The sequence below is a fragment of the Eurosta solidaginis genome, chromosome 1 (assembly GCF_040869045.1).
Source record: "Eurosta solidaginis isolate ZX-2024a chromosome 1, ASM4086904v1, whole genome shotgun sequence".
Lineage (NCBI taxonomy): Eukaryota > Metazoa > Arthropoda > Insecta > Diptera > Tephritidae > Eurosta > Eurosta solidaginis.
Window position 1 is genome coordinate 16,805,233 of NC_090319.1, and position 14,020 is coordinate 16,819,252.

At 37.2% G+C, this 14,020-nt stretch overlaps 1 protein-coding gene across 1 annotated transcript in view; it reads right to left on the minus strand.

Annotated features, from left to right (window-relative positions):
- The window catches only part of LOC137238899 (uncharacterized), a 183,919-nt gene extending 171,249 nt beyond the window's left edge, over window positions 1-12,670 (minus strand). Inside the window, exon 1 of the mRNA XM_067763924.1 lies at window positions 12,503-12,670. The gene's annotated coding sequence lies outside the window, so the exon portion shown is untranslated. The remainder of the gene's footprint in view (window positions 1-12,502) is intronic.
- Window positions 12,671-14,020: the final 1,350 nt, after the last annotated feature.

Here is a 14,020-nt window from a genome sequence, read left to right on the forward strand (position 1 = left end):
GATGATTGCTTACGCGGACGATAGTTGCGTTACTATGCGGAGAAACTTACCTCAAACTCTTTTCAATAGAGTGGATATTGCATTATCAAAATATGTAACTTGACAAGAAATTAGGGACTCGTGGTCAGCCCGGAACGAACTGAACAAGTCCTCTTCAAAAAAAGGGGCAAAACGCCGAATCTTACACTCGAATCTTAAGATTGGCGGCGAAAGCCTGGTTTTCTGCGTCAAAGTTAAGTATCTGGGAATCATTCTTAAGAGGAAACTAATTTGAAGAGAAGCTGGTGCAAAGTGGAGGTTTTTTCCCAAAGTAGTACATTGGATCTAAACAACCATTGCACGCCTCATTTTACTGTGTGGCGTTGTGGTTTGGTGGCATGCGCTTACAAAGCCTACGAATCTTAAACCCTAATAAAAAAACCATATGAGCTCGGAGTTTTGCATTAGCAGCGCTTTTGTCTTCACTTTCCACAAACCTGCACCTGCCACCGCTGGACTTCGTAGCGAAGAAAATTGGCATTATTGCCGCCCTGCGTATTGAAGAAAATGTCATGTGGAAGTGGTAGTCATGCTACCATCTTGAGCATCAAAGCCGTAGTTTTATTACCAGTACTCTCGCTGGTTATTGCACTCCCAGGAACATTTTCAGTGGGAATTTCACAATGTGCATTCCGACACGATAAGGTTAAACAAATGTGCAACATGATCTTCCTCATTTGGCGCTTGTGCCCAAAAACGGGAAACGCGTGATAACTTTCTCGTACAGCCAGGCCTTGGACAAATGTTTCGGCAACGCAAAGTCCACCACTCAATTCCGCAGATCTTTAAATGACACTCCCTCCAGCAAATCAGTATCAGCCTTATATGGGTACCTGGAAACAGGGATATTGGAAGCAACTGATAAGCTGGCCAATAGGAGTAGGAGCGCCCACATCCTTACCGAAAATCATAAGATAGGTATACCTCTCTGCCTCTTTAAAATTCCGTACGAGCACGAACACTATATGCAAGGTAAATATGCTCTGGCAGACAGCACATCCTACATGCGAGTACTCCAGGTTGCTTTGATCTTCCTTTGGTAAAGGAACCTCTAACACTATTTTGAGCCTGAATAAAGGCTTTCACCCTTGGTAAGGATTCTCACTGGTCACTGATAGGCATCGAACCTTGCGATTATTGTCGCAGCTGCATATGTATTGAGGAGGAGGAATGTGGGCAGCATATTTTGTGTCACTGTCTAGCGCTTAGTAGAATGGGGAAGTTTCTATGCTCGATATACGGGCGATGTTGTTGTTGTTGTATTAACGACAAAGAAACTACCCGAAGGTTTTGGGGGTGTTATAGATATTGATGGTCATTTGCCGGTAATATATCCGGTACGTTCCGGTAACAAAGCATAATTAAGATACTAGCCCTTATATGACCACATTAAACCTTCTAAGCCATCCCGTCCCCCACCCCCTAGTTCCGTGAGGAACTTGAGGTCACCAGAGCCTCACCTGCTGGGCATGTGTATGATATATTCATATTTGTAACAGAACTCCACTCGCGTAGGTGAGGTTGAGAATTAGGTTGCGGAAGCTCTGAAGCTATAACGCTTTGTATTGGGCTTATCAACCCCTTGAATCCCAAATAAGGGCGATAGTTGACTTAACTGACTCCACAAAGTGTTTCGATACATGGTTGCCTGTACAGTAAGTACTTACCGTTTAGGGAATCACAACTTTTCGGCCCAGTCCTTTTAACCTAACCAAACCAACACCAGAAAAACAGACCATATATCAATTTGGCAATGTCTTAAGCGTGTTTGTACGTAAAGCATGTTTGGTTAAAGCAGAAACATACCGTTACGTTTCAACAAATACGACCGATGGGGAACAAAACATCACAGTGATAGTAATAACAGAGCAAATATACCAAATCAAAAAAGTAGTTTGAAGACATTTGCAAAAAAAAATTAAGACGGATGTGTGAAAGCATTTGTCAAGTGATAACAAATGATGTGCGAAAGCTTGCGGAGAGGAAAACGACCAAAAAATTCCTAAAACTGATTGATGAAATAAAAAATTTAGTTTGAAACAAATTTTTTAGAATCCACACAGAAGCGCTTCACAAACCCAAAGGAAGAGAGTAAAAAATTAAAAATGTTATGATGAAAATAAATGATGTAGATTTGTACGAAATAATAATCAGAGCGCTATTGTTGTGTGATGAAATATACAAATAGCCAAAAAAAAAACAAGTAAGGAAGGTTAAGTTCGGGTGTAACCGAACATTACATACTCAGTTGAGAGCTATGGTGACAATATAAGGGAAAAAAAAAATAAAAAAAAAATAAATGTAAGGCGCGATAACCTCCGAAGAGATCTAAGGCCGAGCTTCTCTTCCAATTTGCGTCGTGCTCCTCTTGATTTTCCCTACAAATCGGCCGGACGGGACCTACATGTTTTATGCCGACTCCGAACGGCATCTGCAAGGCAGATGAGTTTTCACTGAGAGCTTTTCATGGCAGAAATACACCCGGATTGCTTGCCAAACACTGCCGAGGGGCGACCCCGCTTAGAAAAATTTTCTTCTAATTGAAAAATCTTATTTCTAAAATTTTGATGTTGCTTTGCCCGGGAGTTGAACCCAGGGCATACGGTGTGATAGGCGGAGCACGCTACCATCACACCACGGTGGCCGCCGTAGGAAAATGAACCGAGGGAAACCCTGGAATGTTTTTGTATGACATGTGTATGAAATGAAAGGCATTAAAGAGTATTTTATGAGGGAGTGGACCATAGTTCTATATGTGGACGCCATTTAGGGATATCGCCATAAAGGTGAATCAGGATTGACTCTAGAATGCGTTTATACGATATGGGTATCAAATGAAAGATGTTAATGAGTATTTTAAAAGGGAGTATTCCTTATTTCCATAGGTGGACGCCGTTTCGAGATATCGCCACAAAGGTGGACCAGGGGTGACCGTAGAATTTGTTTGTACAATATAGGCATCAAACGAATGGTGTTAATGAGTATTTTAAAAGGGAGTGGGCCTTAGTTCTATAGGTGGATGCCGTTTCGAAATATCGCCATAAAGGTAGACCAGAGGTGACTCTAGAATGCGTTTGTACGATATGGGTATCAAATGAAAGGTGTTAATGAGTATTTTAAAAGAGAGTAATCCATAGTTCCATAGGTGGACGCCTTTTCGAGATATCGCCATAAAGTTGGACCAGGGGTGACTTTAGAATATGTTTGTACGATATGGGTATCAAATGAAAGGTGTTAATGAGTATTTTAAAAGGGCGTGGGGCTTAGTTCTGTAGCTGGACGCCTTTTCAAGATATCGCCATAAAGGTGGACCAGGGGTGACTCTAGAATGATTTTGTACGATATGGATATCAAATTAAAGGTATTAATGGGAATTTTAAAAGGGAGTGGTGGTAGTTGTATATGTGAAGGCGTTTTCCAGATATCGACCAAAATGTGAACCAGGGTGACCCAGAACATCATCTGTTGGATTCTGCTAATTTATTTATATATGTAGTACCTGCCAAGATTTTAAGGGTTTTTTATTTCGCCCTGCAGAACTTTTTTAATTTTCTTCTACTTAATATGGTAGGTGTCACAACCATTTTATAAAGTTTTTTCTAAAGTTATATTTCGCGTCAATAAAACAATCCAATTACCTTACCATGTTTCATCCCTTTTTTCGTATTTGGTATAGAATTATGGCATTTTTTCATTTTTCGTAATTTTCGATATCGAAAAAGTGGGCGTGATCATGGTCGGATTTAGTTCATTTTTCATACCAACATAAAGTGAGTTCAAGTAAGCACGTGAACTAAGTTCATTAAAGATATGTCGATTTTTGCTCAAGTTATCGTGTTAACGGCCGTGCGGAAGGACAGACGGACGACTGTGTATAAAACCTGAGCGTGGCATGAACCGATTCCGCCCATTTTCACAGAAAACAGTTAACGTCATAAAATCTATGCCCCTACCAAATTTCAAAAGGATTGGTTAATTTTTGTTCGTCTTATGGCGTTAAAAGTATCCTAGAGAAATTAAATGAAAAAGGGCGGAGCCACGCCCATTTTAAAATTTTCTTTTATTTTTGTATTTTGTTGCACCACATCATTACTGGAGTTGAATGTTGACATAATTTACTTATATACTGTAAAGATATTAAATTTTTTGTTAAAATTTTACTTTAAAAAAATTTTTTTTAAAGAGTGGGCGTGGTCCCCCTCCGATTTTGCTAATTTTTATTAAGCGTACATATAGTAATAGGAGTAACGTTCCTGCCAAATTTCATCATGATATCTTCAACGACTGCCAAATTACAGCTTGCAAAAGTTTTAAATTACCTTCTTTTAAAAGTGGGCGGTGCCACGCCCATTGTCCAAAATTTTACTAATTTTCTATTCTGCGTCATATGTTCAAATCATCTACCAAGTTTCGTCGCTTTATCTGTCTTTCGTGATGAATTATCGCACTTTTTCGGTTTTTCGAAATTTTCGATATCGAAAAAGTGGGCGTGGTTATAGTCCAATATCGTTCATTTTAAATAGCGATCTGAGATGAGTGCTCAGGAACCTACATACCAAATTTCATCAAGATACCTCAAAATTTACTCAAGTTATCGTGTTAACGGACGGACGGACGGACGGACGGACATGGCTCAATCAAATTTTTTTTCGATCCTGATTATTTTGATATATGGAAGTCTATATCTATCTCGATTCCTTTATATATGTACAACCAACCGTTATCCAATCAAAGTTATTATACTCTGTGAGCTCTGCTCAACTGAGTATAAAAATACAATAAAACCAAATGAGGTTGCAAAATTCAAACATCTGTCCTTTATGATAATGTCATTCATAAAGTGGTTTCTAAAAAATTGGGAACGCGTCTAAGTAACGCTAGACCATTTAGGTGGGGTATTGGAGAAAGTATTGTGAAAAGGAAAAAAAGTATGGTTGTATGTTGACTTTGCAATTTTATAGCGTCGTGTTAAGCAAATAAGCAACAAATGAGCTTTCATTTACATATACATATAAGCGCTATATACTTCAACACATACTTATAAACAAATGCTACTAGTTTTTACCTCCACTCACCAATGAGGCCATGAACTTTGCACGAACACAACGACCAACAGCTGGCAAGCGATACAATTATTATGAGTATTACGGAAATGCGAGCAATACGCGCCATACAAAATCAGGAAACTAAAAAAAAAAAAACAACAAATTTCTAGGAGCACAAAAAACTTACGACATGTACTTATTTGTACGTGCGTGCTTGTGCTGTTATTACGTGACTCTCAGTTAATGACTATGAAGTCAATAACGGATATTTCGTGTACTTTCGTCTGTATTTAAATGCACATAAAGCGTAAACGAATTGAAACGTGTAGCAAATTGAAGAACTTTATTATTCGGTTTCGAGCTACCGTTAGTTAGATAACATAGGTTCTTTACCGAATTTGGTTTATTTTCGAAAAGTTGTCGATTATTTATCGAATATGCTGCCGAAAAGCTATCGATTTGTTACCGAAAAGTAATTGGTTTGCTAGCGGAGTGCTACCAATAAGCTGTTGGCGTGATATTGATTTGTAATCAAAAAATTAACGATTTCTTATCAAACAAGTAAGGAAAGCTTATGTCGGGTGTAACCGAACATTACATACTCAGCTGCCAAATTACAACTTGCAAAACTTTTAAATTACCTTCTTTTAAAAGTGGACGGTGCCACGCCAGTTGTCCAAAATTTTACTAATTTTCCATTCTGCATCATAAGGTCAACACACCTACCAAGTGGCATCGCTTTATCCGTCTTTGGTATTGAATTATCGCACTTTTTCGGGTTTTCAAAATTTTCGATATCGAAAAAGTGGTCGTGGTTATAATCCGATTTTGTTCATTTTAAATAGCGATCTGAGACGAGTTCCCAGGAACTTACGTACCAAATTTCAGTACGATACCTCAAAATTATGGCTCAAGACGGACGGACAGGGCTGAATGAATTTCCTTTTTCGCCCAGATCATTTTGATATATAGAAGTCTATATCTATCTCGATCAGTTTATGCAGTTACGGGGTACCGTTATGCGAACAAAGTTAATATACTCAGTGAGCTTTGCTCAGCTGAGTATAAAAATTTTTCGACTAGCTATCGATTATTTATCGATACATTTTGGACGTGTTATCACAAAAACTATAGGCTTGCTATCGACAAGTGTTTGTTTACGTTATCACCGTGTTATCGATTTGTTATCGACTTGCTTTAAAAAAGTTATCAATTTGCTATCAAAAAGTTTACGATTTGTTATTTTCGTATTATCGTATTATTATCGAAATTTCGTCGAATTCATTATGATTTTTAAGAAAAGATTTATCGATTTTTTATTGAGAAACTATCGACTAACTATCGATAAGTTACTTATGTATTATCAGACGTTATTGGCGGCTAATTATAGAAAAGCCATTTATTATTTATCGCAAAGTTTCCGATGTGTTATCAAAAAACTATAGATTTGTTATAAAATGTTTATTAATGCTGAACTGGTCGGTCAATAAAGAACTCACAAAGACTGAATGTGTCACAGTGAAGATTTCAATCACATTTTTTCCATTTTTCATCGAAAAGTTACCGATTTGTTATCGGAGGACATCCAATTTGTTATCGGCGTGTTATCGGTTTGTTTTGAAACCGATACCAATAAAACTTCAATATAAAATCAATGACATATCTGCGTTACAGATATACTTGCCGATAATAAACCAATAAGAAGACGACGATGACTCGGCGATAACAAGCCGATAACAAACCAATAACTTGATTATCACACTTTGCTGTTGATACTATAATAGCAACTTTTTGGTATCGATTGTTATGGATAAGAAGCTGGCAAAGCTTGAAGCAATTGGCTTCTGGTAAAGCTTTCTTGCTCACCCTATCATTAAGATGGCGCAGCATGATTTTAATATCATGGCTAGGTCAGCCATCGTATGTGTTTTCTAGTTTCTTATAGAGTGAATCCTTACTTGTCCTTGTCGTCTGCATCGTATAAAGACGTGTAAGCGCATACAAACGATATATAGAAAAAGTTATATAGGGATCGCGGCATGACGCTCATTCTCAGCCATATACGACAGTACTTGGGAGTGAGGTTTCGTACCCTCTTGAACAATATCTCGGTTCCAAACTGCACATTTGTTCATATGGCCAATGTAGTGGACGTTGCAAGGCGCTATTGTCCTTTTGCTTCCCCCCCCCCCCCCCCCCCCCCCCTCTATCGTGCTTTCAGTAGGGCGATGATATTGGCCTTTGTCTTGGTGAGCACAACAACCAACTGAAAAAGCAGGGAATCGGTATGTTCTTCTAAAAGAGTTCGGGCATTCCAGGTGAATCCCGCCTAGTATTGTTTCCGCTTGCATGGTTGATTTTTTTCTAACATGAGTAGGAGTTCACTTTTGGGGTTGTGGACAACAAAGCATGCTAAACGAAGCTATGCAATCTCTTCTCCGCTGATTTTTGCAATAAAGCATTTACTTTAGAGTAAAGCGATCTCTTCATCTTTCTAAGTAGAGGACACAGTATTACCTTCGGAGTTATTCGGTTTTCTTCGTTGGAAAGTTGGCAATAAAATTTTCCCTTGGCTGTCCACAAGGGTAAAGCAGCCTCTTTACCTATTCTAACCTAAACATACATTTTTCAAAGATTCTTATGCGGAAGGTCTAACAAAAGGTTGAGATGCGAATCCTTAAGTTGTACTGTTGGTAATTGATAAAAGTTTTCTGGGTTAATGGAGATAACCAAATGCCTTTCGTTTGAAGATAGCAATTGGTAATTGAAAGAGTGGGGTAAGTGCTCACTCTTCTTTTTGATATGTTATTGGCGTCGGATCTAGAGTAAATGTGATTAGTAGCTGGGGGATGCCCCTACCCTACAAGGTTGTAATCACGACGAGTTTTTGTTATACAGCTATGGAATCGTAACATACGATCACGGGTCGAAAACGCTTTTCACACAAGCGATTAAAATAAGGCTATCCAACTATTAAAAAAATAATAATATATTATGAATTTAGTGAGTACGCGTTGTCCCTAGTTCACATATTTCATTAATCCAATGCACCATTTCCGATCTATAGTAATTTAAAAAACGGCATTCGATCACGGATCGTTTGTAACGATTCGGTCCCAGGATATCCTGGTAATCAGAAAAGCTTGTTCACATCCCTTGTTACTTGCATTAGATTTGTAAAATTGTATCATGTACATGGTGATGTCCCAAAGATTAAGCTACGAAGTGTTTTGGTCAGGAAACATGGAGCCGATATTTGGGCAAATGATCATGCATTTACATCAGTGTGTTTGATACGTGAGCCTAAAGTGGCAGGGACTCACGTTAAAAGTATACATACGTGGCAGGTCCTAGGCCTACCTCACAAACCAGAAAGGGACTTTGGATTTAACTCGCTTTTTGCGACAGGGGGCTGCCATGGTGTGGTTCTGACGTGTTCCGCCTACCACACCAAAGATCCTGGCTTCAATCCACGGACAAAACAATAACCAAAAATTTGGAATAAAGTTTTTTTAATAATAATAAAGTTTTCTAAGCTAGGTTCGCCTTCGGCAGTGATTTAGCAAGTACTCCGAGTGTGTTTCTTCGATGAAAAGCTTCTCAGTGAAAACTCATCTACCTTGCAGATGCCGTTTGGAGTGGACGTAAAACATGTGTGACCTACATCCCACCAATAGAAATCAGCACGACGCAAATTGGTTCAAGCGGTTGATAAGCGCAATACAAAGCTTTATAGCTTCAAAGCTTCCACAACCCAATTGTCAACCTCACCTACGCGAGGGGAATCCTGTTACAAATATGAATGCATCATACACATATTTAGCTCGATAGGCTCTGGCGACTCCAATTTCTTCATGGAACTAGGGGGGCGGAATGGCCTAGAAGGTTTAATGTGGTCATATAAATCGCTCCCGAGATGGTCGGGCTGGTGCCTTAATGGTGCTTTGTTACCGTTACGTACCGCATCTATTTCCGGCAAAGGACCATCAACATCGATAACACTTCCCAAAACCTTCGGGGAATGTCTTTGCCGTTAATACAACAACTACAACAACACGCAAATTTAAAGAGAAGCTCGGCTTAAAATCTTTTATACCCACCTTGGGAATATTCTAACATGCAGTGGGTACTTGCTATATATAAGTTTGTTAACTTCTTTACCTTATTTTAGGTCTAATAAAAATAGCCTTCATCTAACAGGTAAGTTTAGCCGTTCAATAACCAGTAAACTTACCAGTAGAAACCATTAAACTATCTAATAAAATAACAAGAGAGTTTAAACTTTTATTATACCTTTCATGAAAGATGAGGATGTATTTTTGTATTATAATAGACATTTGTCGTATCCGGTAGGATCGGACCACTATAACATATATCTCCCATACAACCGATCGTTCAGATAAGACGACTTTGGTCAGTCCTGCTGCAATTTAGAAAGTATAAACGTGAAACTCGGTGATATATATTCCAATATATCATAAAATATATCCTGAAAAACTTACTTTGATCGGAGCTATATATAGTTATATCCCACACAGCCGATCATTCAGATAGAAAGGTTTTTGGCCATTTCTTCCTTAATTTAGAAAGTATATACTTGAAACTCGGTTATATATATTTTAATATATCGTAGAATAAATTTTGAAAAAATTACTTTGATCGGAGCTATATATAGTATATATCCCATACAACCGATCGTTCAGATAGAAAGATTTTTGGCAATTTCTCCCTTAATTTTCAATATAAAAACGTTAAATGGTGATATTTATTCTAATATATCATAGAAGATTTCCTGAAAAAATCACTTTGATCGGAGCTATATGTATATAGTATATACCTATCCCATACAACCGATCGTTCAGATTGAAATATTTTTGGCCATTTCTCTCTTAGTTTCCAATATAAAAACGTGAAACTTCGTGATATATATTCAAATATATCATAGAAGATTTCCTGTAAAAATCATTTTGATCGGAGCTATATATAATATATATCCCATACAAACGATCTTTCAGATAAGGGGGTTTTTTGCCATTTTTTATTTTATGTTTATCTTAAAAATCGTTTAGGTATGTTCATCTGTTCACTATATATTTCTGATCTTATACAACCGATTATTTGGAGATTACGAACGGGATAAGATTATTGTTCAGCTCCATTCATGAAAGGTATGAAGTCTTCGGCACAGCCTAAGACAGTCCCGTCCTTACTTGTTTTTGCTTAACTTTTGTAATTTAAAATAATTAGCTTTCGAATGTCGTATCAAATTTCACGAGTACTTGGTGCCCATGCCTCATTTTATCATAGCCAGTGCAATTAGGCTTTTGCTATATATTAAATTAATCCACTATTAGCACACATACATTTACATATTCAAAGATACCACTACCTATTTGCCTTCATATGTACTTATTATAATGACTGCTTGATGATGACAATGCAACAACCAACAACACAAATTATACAAATTACCAGAGTTCCTGCTGTGGCCACCGTTGGTGCAATGCAGTCTTGCGGTCATCAAGCAGATGGTTCGCCTGCTTAGGCACTTGCTTGGCACTCAAAATGAACGACACAATAACAACTCTAAATGAAAAGAAATTAAAAGGTAAAAGTAACAAAAGGCAGCAGTGGCGAACAACAACAAAAACAAAAAAAAAACTAGTAAGGACGGGACTGTCTTCGGCACAGCTGAAAAATAATCTTATCCCGTTCGTAATCTCCAAATAATCGGATGTATAAGATAAGAAATATATAGTGAACAGATGTACATACCTAAACGATTTTTAAGATAAATATAAAATAAAAAATGGCAAAAAACCCCCTTATCTGAACGATGGGTTGTATAGGATATATATTATATATAGATCCGATCGAAATGATTTTTACAGGAAATCTTCTATGATATATTAGAATAAATATTACCAAGTTTAACGTTTTTATATTGGAAATTAAGGGAGAAATTGCCAAAAATCTTTCTATCTGAACGATCGGTTGTATGGGAGATATATGTTATAGTGGTCCGATCCTACCGGATCCGACAAATGTCTAATATCATACAAAAATACATCCTTGTGTAAAATTTCATTGAGACATCTCAAAATTTGAGGGACTAGTTTGCGTTCAAACAAACAGACGGACGGACAGACGAACATGGCTATATCAACTCATTACGTCACCCTGATCAATTCGGTATACTTAATGATGAGTCTATCTTCTATATTTCTCAACGTTACAAACATCGGACCAAAGTTAATATACCATTTCATGTTCATGAAAGGTATAAAAACAATGACTAGCAAATATACTAAATAACAAGTAAGGAAGTCTAAGTTCGGGTGAAACAAAAAATGACATACCCAGCTGTACATTTGGAATGCTGTTGTTGTTTGTTTTGTGTGCTTAATAGTGTTACAAGGCTGCGCAATAATACATATGCATATGTTTCTATTCTCAGCTAATTTTTCTTCGAGTTATGGCTTCCGAAACATAGAAAATTGCTTAGTCATGAACAGGGCGGTGCCACGCCCATTTTTTGAAATTTGAAGTTTTTCCTATTTATTGTTATAAATCCACTTGGAATAAGATATAGCTAATTTTATTCGACCACGACCCTTTTAAACATTTTTATATAAAATTGGGCGTGGTCCTTAACCGATTTCGTTAATTTTTCTTCAAAGCATTCCTTATAGTAAAGGCAACCTCTGTGCCGAATTTTGTTACGATAGGTTTAACGATTTCTGATTTGGGATTAATAATATTTGAAAAATTGATTTTATCGCAAGTGGGCGATGCCACGCCCATTTTAAATTTTTTTTTTCCAATTTTTATCAAAAGTCTCAATATCCACATGTCCATGTCCACACTTTAAATATCAACATTCTAGGTGTATTATTTACTAAATAATCAGGTTTTTTGTGTTTTCCAAAATGTTATATATGATTATAAAATTGGGCGTGGTTATCATCCGATTTCACTCATTTTCAATACCAATCTATTCTGGATCCAGATAAGCTTGTGTACCAAATTTGGTGAATATATCTCAATATTTACTCAAGTTATCGTGTTAACGGACAGACGGACGGACGGACGGGCGGACGGACATGGCTCAATCAAATTTTATTGCGATACTGATGATTTTGATATATGGAAGTCTATATCTATCTTGATTCCTGTATACCTGTACAACCAACCGTTATCCAATCAAAGTTATAATACCCTATGTACAAGTACAGCTGGGTATAAAAATATAAAAAGTCAGTAAGGGTAAGAAATAGCAGGAAAAAATATGATAAATCAGCGCCATGCTGAAATGACAAGTTGACATGTTTACCAGCTCTTCAATTTCCTACTGCAGTAAGGACAATGAGTCGGATTTATGTGTTTAACATAATCCTTTTTAAACCTACATTACCCACCTGCTTTAGAAAAAATGTCCAGCAAAACGCATTTGAAGCGGAATTTTAATCTGCAGCTGAAGATTTTGCGCTGAAATAAAAATTTAAAATTTCCAACGAAATCTCTTTTTTTCTACCACTTTATTGGTAAGCTTGCTTTTCTTTTTTTTTTTTTTATAATTTAAAACACATTTTTATATACACAAATATATTATATCTTTATTATGAACTTTTTTATTTCACTCACTCTCGTCACCGGCCGGCGGAAGCATTGTAACCACAGAACGACAACTTCTATTCGCTTTGATTACCGCAATTGAACTGAATTCTCTTCGTGAAATTGGGTGTTGTTTTAATATTTGCTAAAACTGTTTTGTTTTATTTGTTAACACGTTTTATAATATTTATCTATGAAATTGTAAACAATACATGCGCGCTAGCGTTGACGAGAGTTTCCGTTAATATGCCCATTTCCGGTGGCAGCAAAAGCGCTTTTGAAAAGCTTTAGTAAAGTTGTATACCAATGGAGCACAGGGTGTTTCATAGAACAGAGTTAATTTTATTTACCCGCATTTAAATTCAACGACATACGCTGTGGGCGTTAGCGGTTTGCGTATAAGCTTAAAGTTTCCGTTACACTTAAACAGCAATAAAAATGTTTAAACTATGTTTAACTTTTCTTCTAATTATACATGGCTTTTCAGTGCGAGTTTAAAGTCTTGTTAAGGTTAACTAGAGTTTAACCTTGCCACTTTATTCGATAACATAAAATTTTACTGCTCATCTCGGCTTAAGCGCCTGAAGTGGCAGGGTTGACTCTACTCAACTTTAACTGTAGTTTAAGCTCGCACTGATAAACGCGGCATTAGTGACGACAGCTGACTTAATGGCTGCAGACGGTTTGATGTACAATTCCCCCACCCTAAGGCACTCATTTTCTATGTAAACTCGTTAAATTTGTCTTTTATCGAACAAAATGTATTATTTGCAGACGACTCATCATTTTTTTACTGCGTGAAGACGTTAAACCCAACCCCGTACCTAGAGACTGGTACTGCTGCGTCTAAAGGAAAAAGATATAAATAAGACGCTTACACCTTTGTTTTTTTTTAGGCAAGCTACAGTTCGAACACGAGCAGCGAAGAACAATACAACTTTCCTCTCACGCTAGCAATATTCCTCGTGCTCCAATGAAACGTGATCCATATACGGATAGAGATTTAACATGCAAATGCAACAATAATGTGACCTATCCTTACAGAAGGAGAGGATGGTATGACCAGGAAGTTTCAATGTGGTCATATCTAAATTGCGTCTAATGAATATGACATCGTTTTCTCGACGGTTGTTGTAGTACCAGAATTTTGCTCTTTACCGGAGCGTATCGGATCAATATCCGGCAAAAGCCAATAGCATCGATAAAACTGGCCAACACTTTTGGGGGGTCTCCTTATAGCTACAAGAACTCAAAAAGGCGACGATGTCATCATCTGCTCCTACCTCGCAGAGTATATAGTGTATACGACTACGACTATATCG